The sequence below is a fragment of the Pteropus alecto genome, unplaced genomic scaffold (genome assembly GCF_000325575.1).
Source record: "Pteropus alecto unplaced genomic scaffold, ASM32557v1 scaffold593, whole genome shotgun sequence".
In the NCBI taxonomy this organism is placed as follows: domain Eukaryota; kingdom Metazoa; phylum Chordata; class Mammalia; order Chiroptera; family Pteropodidae; genus Pteropus; species Pteropus alecto.
Window position 1 is genome coordinate 195,951 of NW_006434824.1, and position 8,060 is coordinate 204,010.

Sequence of the window (8,060 nt, forward strand, 5' to 3'; positions counted from 1 at the left end):
GGGGGTTTCATGGAGCTCTTTTTCTTTCTGCCTTAACCTGAGTGGGATCTTGGGTTTCCTGACAAAGCCTAGCTAGAGTAGTTTTTTGGATCCGGTTCATGTGTTCAACTTTCCATGAACTCTATGGTCCGTAGGTCATGTGGAATTTCATTTGATTCCTAGAGCTTTTGAAGAAGGTCTGATTTCCTGTCCTCTTGCTGACAACAACCCCTCTTTTATAACTGGTCCCATGTACGCACAGGATAGCAAAGACATACCTTGAGTCAAAGTAGACACTGGCCCACCTCCCTTCAGCCTGCCGCAGTGCCCGGATAAGAGCCCACAGTTCACCCCGCTGCGATGACCAGCCCTGTGGCAGAGCCCCAGCTCTGATCACCTCATCGGCAGTCTTTGTTATTTAGCCATATGTGAACAATATTAGTTCTGGCTCTTAAAGGGAACATCTGTCTGATCTGGCCTGCTGGAGTAAATATTTTTTGTGACCTCCTCACGGTTGTGGTTGAGAGGCCGTTCCGTAGTGGGGTTTGATTTACTTACAGTTTTGAGGCAGATTCACGGACCCTCATAAAGCAGCCCCCAATAACGAGTCATTTTGGCGTCACACCAGCGCAAGCTTGTCCACTTCCCCAACCAGGACTACTGTGGCAGCTAAGACCTTAAGACACAGCAGCCATCCCCGAGCTTCTGGATCTAGCCATTTGGACAAATCTGCAATTGGGCGTTGCCATGGCCTGACTGCTTGTGTGAGAACCCCCTGAAAAGATTAAAGTCCTGTTTCACGTCCGGTATTCTTAACGCTGGAGTACTGGTTCAGAGTCTCTTTATTTCTTTGAATACTTTGTCTTGTTCAGAGCCCTATTTCCAGGGAGTCTTTTCCAGACCTAGCTGTAGCCCCATATAGTGGCTTGGCATTCTCAGAGAAACCTGGTTTCCAGATTCTACAGAATCCAGCTGCCCCTAAGAACTTATGAACCCCTTTCTTGGTGTTTGGCTGAGGTATTGAGCAGATGAGCAATTCTCTTTTGTGTCTAAGTGCCTGGAGTCCTTTCAAATGATGAATCCAAGGTGCCTGACCTTTTGTTTGCATATCCGAGACTTTTTCCATGACACCTTGTACCCTGTGGTAGAGAGTAGGGCCAGTAAGGCTTTAGTGCCTTTCCAGCAGTCCCTTTCGGTGGAGCTAGACAGCAGCAGGTCATCTATGAACTGCAGTAGAGTGCAAGTCTCTCCGGGGAAGGCAGTCAGATCTACGGCCAGCACTTAGCTAAACAGGGTAGGTGAGTTCTTAAAGCTCTGTGGCAGTCGAGTCCATGTCAGCTGCACTTTTTCTCCCAGTGTTTGGGTCCTCCTACACAAAGGCAAACAAAGCCTGGCTAGCCAGTGACAAACTGGAGACCTAAGAAGGCATCTTCAAGGTTGAGGCACATGAACCAGCTGGCCTGAGCAGGTAGAAGACTCAGGAGGGTACACAGGTTCGGAACCACCAGATAGATGGTGATCACTGCATTGTTGATGGCATGAAGGTCCTGGATTGGGCGGCAGTAGTTCTCTCTAGTCCTCCAATCCGGCAAGAGTGGAGCACTCTAAGGTAACTGACACCCAACTAGAATTCCAGCATTGCACAAACTTTGGATGTGGTCCCGAATTCCCAGATGTGCCTCCCATGACACTGGATACTGTCTTTGTGTGACAGGGAGGGCCTCTGGTTTCAAATTTACCACAATGGGTGCATGATTATTGGCTAGACCTGGACCCGCCTTTTCTGCTCAGACAGTAGTTCTAGCAAACTGGTTAGATTTGTTTGTTTTTCCCTGAAGGATAAAGATGCCATTCGTCTACTCTAATAATGGCAGTCACAGCCATTATTAAAGCAGACTGGCACCTCAGTGTGAGATGGGTGGGCTCCTCAAAGGTAAAGGTGATTTGTGTCTCAGTGTTCACCTTAAAAGTCATTGATTGGCCCCCTACTTCTATGGAGATCGTAGGCTCCTGGGGGCCTAGGATGAGGGAGCCCGGTCACCCCTAGTCTGTCTGTACTTTGGCGAGACCAATAAGCTCTTGGATGGCTGTCTCAGGCTGGTATTTTCCTTTATGAGGCTGATTGAACTTCTCTAGTCATTCATGCATTCTCCCACGGTGGGGCGCTTGTTCTCCCAATGGCTGATTTCTTTGCAAAAGGCACATTGGTTGTGGTGAAGTGGGGGTGGGGTGGGGTCTCACTAGCTTTTGAACAAAGGGTACAGGAATCAACCCAATCTGGCCATTCTTGTTCCAGGTACTCTACCACTATTTGTCAGTCTTCTCTATTATTACCAGGATCTCACCCTTCTCAAAGGGTAGGTCCTCAGCATCAATCCCAGGAAAGTCATAGAGAGTCCTTACATGTTCTAATATGCTTATATATCTGGGCATGGGCTCCATCAAGGTGGTGGTGTTTAGGTAGTGAGTTTTGTAAAACTCCAGCAGGGCCAGCAAACAGTCAAATTCTAGGTCCCTGATCTTAAAACGGCGGTTGGGAAGTGAGTTGATAATGTAGTGGGAGACTCTTGCATTCTCGAACACGGACAGTACATAGTCCCCAGGACAGGTGGAGGAGTTGCAGACTAGGAATATGCCGTGGAGTCGACCTTGGAATGGAGTTTGCACCTCCTCGTGAGACTGGCCCCACATACCAAGCGGAGTGATCTGAGGAGTTGAACTTAAACCTAGCGGAGGACATGGCACAGGACAGGGCTTAGGTGCAGTAAGGGGCAGTGCAGGCACTGATGGTAGAAGCCTATCTGAAGACTGTGTGTAAAGTAGTTGCAAAGGGACTGACGGACCCGCTGAGAGGTACGGTAATAGGAAGAAAATAGGTTCTTCCTTGGGGTCCCCTTGGGGGATTATTTTCTCTGGCACCTCCTTGTTCTTTTCTTGAGTTGGTTGGGCCACAAGTACCTCATTCTGTCCCTGCCTATTCACACTAAACCAGACCCAAAGGAGCACCATAGTAACGATCTGAAGCCATGTGTCTATGTACGGCCACTGGTCTGGATATCCAGGGGTCCCTGTCAGTACCCGATATACTGCCCTTACTGTGGGGAGATCTAAGATCTCTTCTGAGGACCACTCTACCCCAAATGTGGGCCATTCAAGCTCAAAATGAGTATGAAGCTTTTCTGGGTTCAGCCTGATCCAATAATTCTCTGAGAAACTTTTCTTAAAATTTTCCAACATACAATCTAAGACAGTTGCTTTAGTGGTACCTCCCTCCATATTAGCAGGGAGTTTCCTTTGAAAATTGGGTGCAGAGGTCAATGTTAATATATTCTCTAAAGTTCCAGAAACCTGGTTAAGAAAGCATAAAACACTGAAATTATTTTGACAGAATTCTTTTTTTTTTCCTCAGAAAACCTCTTCATAATTTTAGTAGCAGACCAATAGTCTCAGAAACATTAAACACCATTCTAATTTTACATTAGCTTACTTTTGACATTCTCATTTCCAACCTTGTTTTGCTTAGTTACATAAAATTTCTACTCAAGATCCCTTCCCAAACCTTCTTTTGCACTTTCCTCTCAGGATTTTACACTTTCTTTATTCCTTCAGTTTAATTTCCTCTTGGGATTTCTCTTCGCATACACAAACCTTCTCCTACTTTCTTTATCCCTCAGTTTGCCTCTTTTCACTGATTCAGAAACAACCAACTCTGAGGCAAACACCTTTCCTTCAATTTCCTTCCAAATATGTCTCCAGACCTTATACCTACTAATAATACTTTCCTTTCTATTTACTCAAACCTTCTTCGACATGCCTTATTCCTTCATATAGATCTGAGGTACTTCCTGCGCTTCCCATAACAGACAACAATCATGTCACACAACAGAAAAGGGAATAGGGTCAGGGAAATTGGAGGAAACACCACTCGCTTTACCCGTCTCTGGCCGCCTCGTGAGAATTTCAGGCACCTCTTGGCATTGGTGGGTCTATATAAACCCCTGACCTGGACCACTGGAATAGACTCCTCACAGAGATCCAGTGGGGCCACTGTAAGCCATATGAGGGTCACCACAGAACCGCAGATTGGGGTTCAACTTTCCCTTTGTAGCAAGACTACGTCTCAGTCATTCAGCACTCACTCTCTTTTACACACCTCCCACTATTCCTTAACAATGTGCACTAGAGAGCAAGCAGCTTCTTCCCCTTAACTTGTGGAGGGTGGCTGGTTGTCCTCTGGAGGGTGATGGAATTCACCCTTTTACTTAGTGTTGACCAAACTCTTTCTACCCTGCAACGGTGACACAAAGACAAACAAGACAAACAATCCAGAGAGGAGACCATTCAGATACTCATCTGGCCGTGTCCCCTCATGGGGAGCTTAGGTGATGCTTAGCCGTAGCAGACTCAGCTTTGCGACTTGCAATCAGATACTAGTCAGTGCTGCTCTGGACCATATGCTGTTCAACACGGACCCGAAGAATGAGCCCGCACAATCTCCGTGGCCTTTAGGGGACCTTAAGGGTGCCCAGTCATGGAGCTACAAACTCGTACCTGACCTATCAAACTGGTCATTCACTCTCACATCCACATATCTGGTTAAAACATTGCCCCTCTCCACCAGTACACACAACAAGTTCTACCCTCGGCTAGTGGGTGCCTGCCTCAACCTGATGCCTCCCCCACTGGGGAGACTCCTGGGTTTCTATCGCCTCCCCCCACTTTGGAGACTCCTGATGAACCTGGAAATCATACGACAGGTTCCCTGACCAATGTCTTCTTACTGAAGACCGGGAAGCTGCGTCCAGTTCCTCTTCCCTCCGACAGAGGAAACCTGAATGGGGGCTGTCCCAATACCTTACTCAGCTAGCTTACTCTTTTGATCTTACTTTGTGCACTTACTCTCCTACTCTTTTACCTCCTTTGATCTTACCTTGGTATCTCTCCTGCAGCCATTTTTGGTGAATTGTTTCTTCCCTCCTATGAGTCCAGTTGGGCAGCTCAGCCATCCTGGGGAGTCGAGGCGCGGATCTGAAAGACAATCAAAAGTATTCAGGTGACATGTCTCCTCGTCGACACGGAACCCCTCCACCTCGGTCTGGGTGAGCCACAGATCTGGCGGCTGAAAGGGCCAGCGTTGTTGAAATCTCTCTGAGGCCTCCAAAACTGTTGTGAAAAAATCCCAAACCCAGTCCAGCTTAAAACCAAACAGTAACTTGGAGAGAAGGAGGACTCAGGTTTATTACACATGGTCCCAGAGGAGCTAGCCCTCTGAAGATATGGACAGTGTGCTCAGTGGCAACATGCCTTATATACAGGGTTTTTACACAAGCTGATTGGCTGATTCAATCTTAGACCGTTACAAGTGGAGGGAGTTGCTATGCTTGAAAGTAGTAACACTGGCAGAAGGATGAGAGCTGTCATGGGTTACTGGCCAGTACAATGTGTTACAAATTGTTACAGAAAGTGGGAGCTGCCAGGGTACAAAGTGCTACAAGATGTGGGTGCTGCTAGGGATACAAACAGTTACATTTGTGGAGCAAAAATATAAACAGGTATATTTGCATATTGAGCAGAGTACAAGTGACCTCTTGCATGCAGCAAGAACTTTTGCAGAAAGCAAGCATATTTACAGAAGTGGAACAGAAAGCAGATTAGTTTTTAATAATATTCCCCAAATTTCCTCTTCACCAGGGCCCTCCTACCTTCTTCAGCCTCCAAGAATCACATTCCCTTCCTAATCCATGTTTCCGTACTCCCTTGCTGCCAATTCTACTACCATCCACTTGACCATTTTGACCATTTTCCTTACCTCATCTACACTCCCATGATGCTCAACTACCTATTCCAACGCAGGGAGCACATTCTCTCCTTCTGCGCCCTCATCCTAATCAATTTGTTTGTCCACAGCAGGGCTTTGGAACACCAGCAAGCACTCTGCTCCTAGGACATTGGTTGCTGTGAAGCTCATGGCCCAGCCAGGCTGAGGCAGCCTGGGACTGTGTCTTAGGAGCAGAAGTTTAGGTCATATCTTTTAGGACTGGCCAACACCTCAGAAGGCAATACTCCACATCCCATGTGCATGCCATGCTGCCAGGCACTCTCCCTTTCCTCCCAAGGCCAGGAAGTAACAGGGATGAGACCAAGCTAGGCCCAGTTGTGAAGGGCACCAAAGGGAAAGGCCTCTGGAGGCCTTAAGAGCCTGGCTGGGAGGCCTATTTGACTTAGGGGGTCTTCATGTATCTTTATGAAAGAGCTTGCCTCAATTTCCCAGCCAGCTGTGGGTGTGGTGGAACTGTTCTATGTCCCTCACTCTCTAAAGAATTGTGCACAAATAGGTTTCTGCCTGGGAATTTACAGTGTCCCTGTGTGTTTGCATGTCTGTATGTTTGCGTGTGTGGATGTGTTTGTGTCTAAACGTGTTTGAGATAGAGATGTGGTTGTGTGATATCCAGGCAGATGGAAATATGTGAGTGCCCTTGTGTGTGCACCTGCCTGAACATTTATATTAGAATTCTATGAAATTCACGTTTGTTTAATGCTGTGGGAGCATTGTGTATCCACTTTGTGTGAGGAAAGATAAGAAATGCACCCAATAAGATCCCAAACCCCCACACACCCGAGCACAGATTCAATAGATTGAGCTTCCTGAGCCATCTCCCCACAACCATCGAGTTGCCCGCAGCCTGCTCAGGCCAGCATCCTGATCATGATCAGAAACCCCTGTCCTCAGGTGGTGGCTGACGTGCTCACCATCGGGAACTAAGGGAGGCCCAATCTTCCTGAGGCCACAGTTTGGTCCAGTGCCCAAATGGCTGAAGAAGGGACTGGCTGTGGTGTCTCTCAGATGTTTTCTTCGGTAGCGAGTAGGGAACATTTCATTATCTCCAAGTTTACTTCGGCCTTTACTCTTCCTTTTCTACTTCAACTATGGAATTTCTAGTGACCTTGTAAAAGGATGTGAAAAGTGACTCACATTTCCAGCGGCCACCATATCATGAGAGAAATCAGCAGTGGGCCAAGGTTCCGTAACACACAGCAGCCACCCGTTGATACCCTTGCATCTTTCTCCTTCCCCCACCCCCATTCTCATTTGATGTCTGAAAAGAATTGATTCAATGATCCATTTTGCAGTACTTGCCTCAGGGAAGGCTTCACATCCTGTACAGTCCCTTAAGGAATCCAGGGCAATTCCCATACAGTTTCAGGCATAGGAAATGACCTTGACATGGTTGGAATATGAGAAAGTTGGCATCAGCCCAGGTCCCCTGGAGACCTTCTTTAGCCCGAGGCCAACAGAACAAATGGTTCCCAAGTCTCCTTCGTTCTCGACAAGGTTGTTCATTATTCTCCAATGCTGAACTTTTCTAAACATACTGAGAAAGGGTCCCAAGTATCCCTCTGTCAGCAGCATCCCAGCCATTTTTCTTTACCGTATTTCTTGCTCTCCTATTCCAGAATGGATTACGCTGTCCCTCTTCTGGCTCTCGAGGAGACGACTTCTCAGGAAGAGTTGAGCGCATCCTTTTGGAGTTCTTCTCATTTTCAAAACACAGGAGCAACCTGATGGACATGGTCCCAGGAAACACTGAGGCACCAGTACTGCCGCTCCATTTCAAACAGCACTCATGAGACTCTAATAGTTTCTGCTAGGTGGTTCAGGTGGTTCTGTGACAGGATGGAAAATGATACCAGCTAATCCAAACAGCATTCCAGTGTGTCCAGAAATCTGTCATCAGGAGAATGCCAGTCTAATTTCTGGTGCCTCAAAACCTATTGCGGTCTGTCCATTAAACTCAATGAAACCTAGTGAGGCTGCGGGACTTAACACCCTTACCAGCATGTCAGGGGAGCTGCCTTCTACTTTAACATCCATCACTTGTGTGGGCTGATTGATACCCGCTGCCTGGTGTGTCACTTTCCCCCAAATGCTGAACCTCTTTATATGCATGTTTTCTCCCCATAATGCCCTTAGTCTCTGATCCACCCTGGTCTCTTACCTAATGCTCTGAAGGATTTCGTTTGTTTGCTTGACTGTGTCTTGCTCTCCTTTTTAAGTCCACACTGGAGAGAAATCATAAGGG

General features: G+C 47.2%; 1 pseudogene; it reads right to left on the minus strand.

Moving 5' to 3' along the window:
* Positions 1 to 598: 598 nt before the first annotated feature.
* LOC112478140 lies at positions 599 to 2,719 on the minus strand (annotated as a pseudogene).
* Positions 2,720 to 8,060: the final 5,341 nt, after the last annotated feature.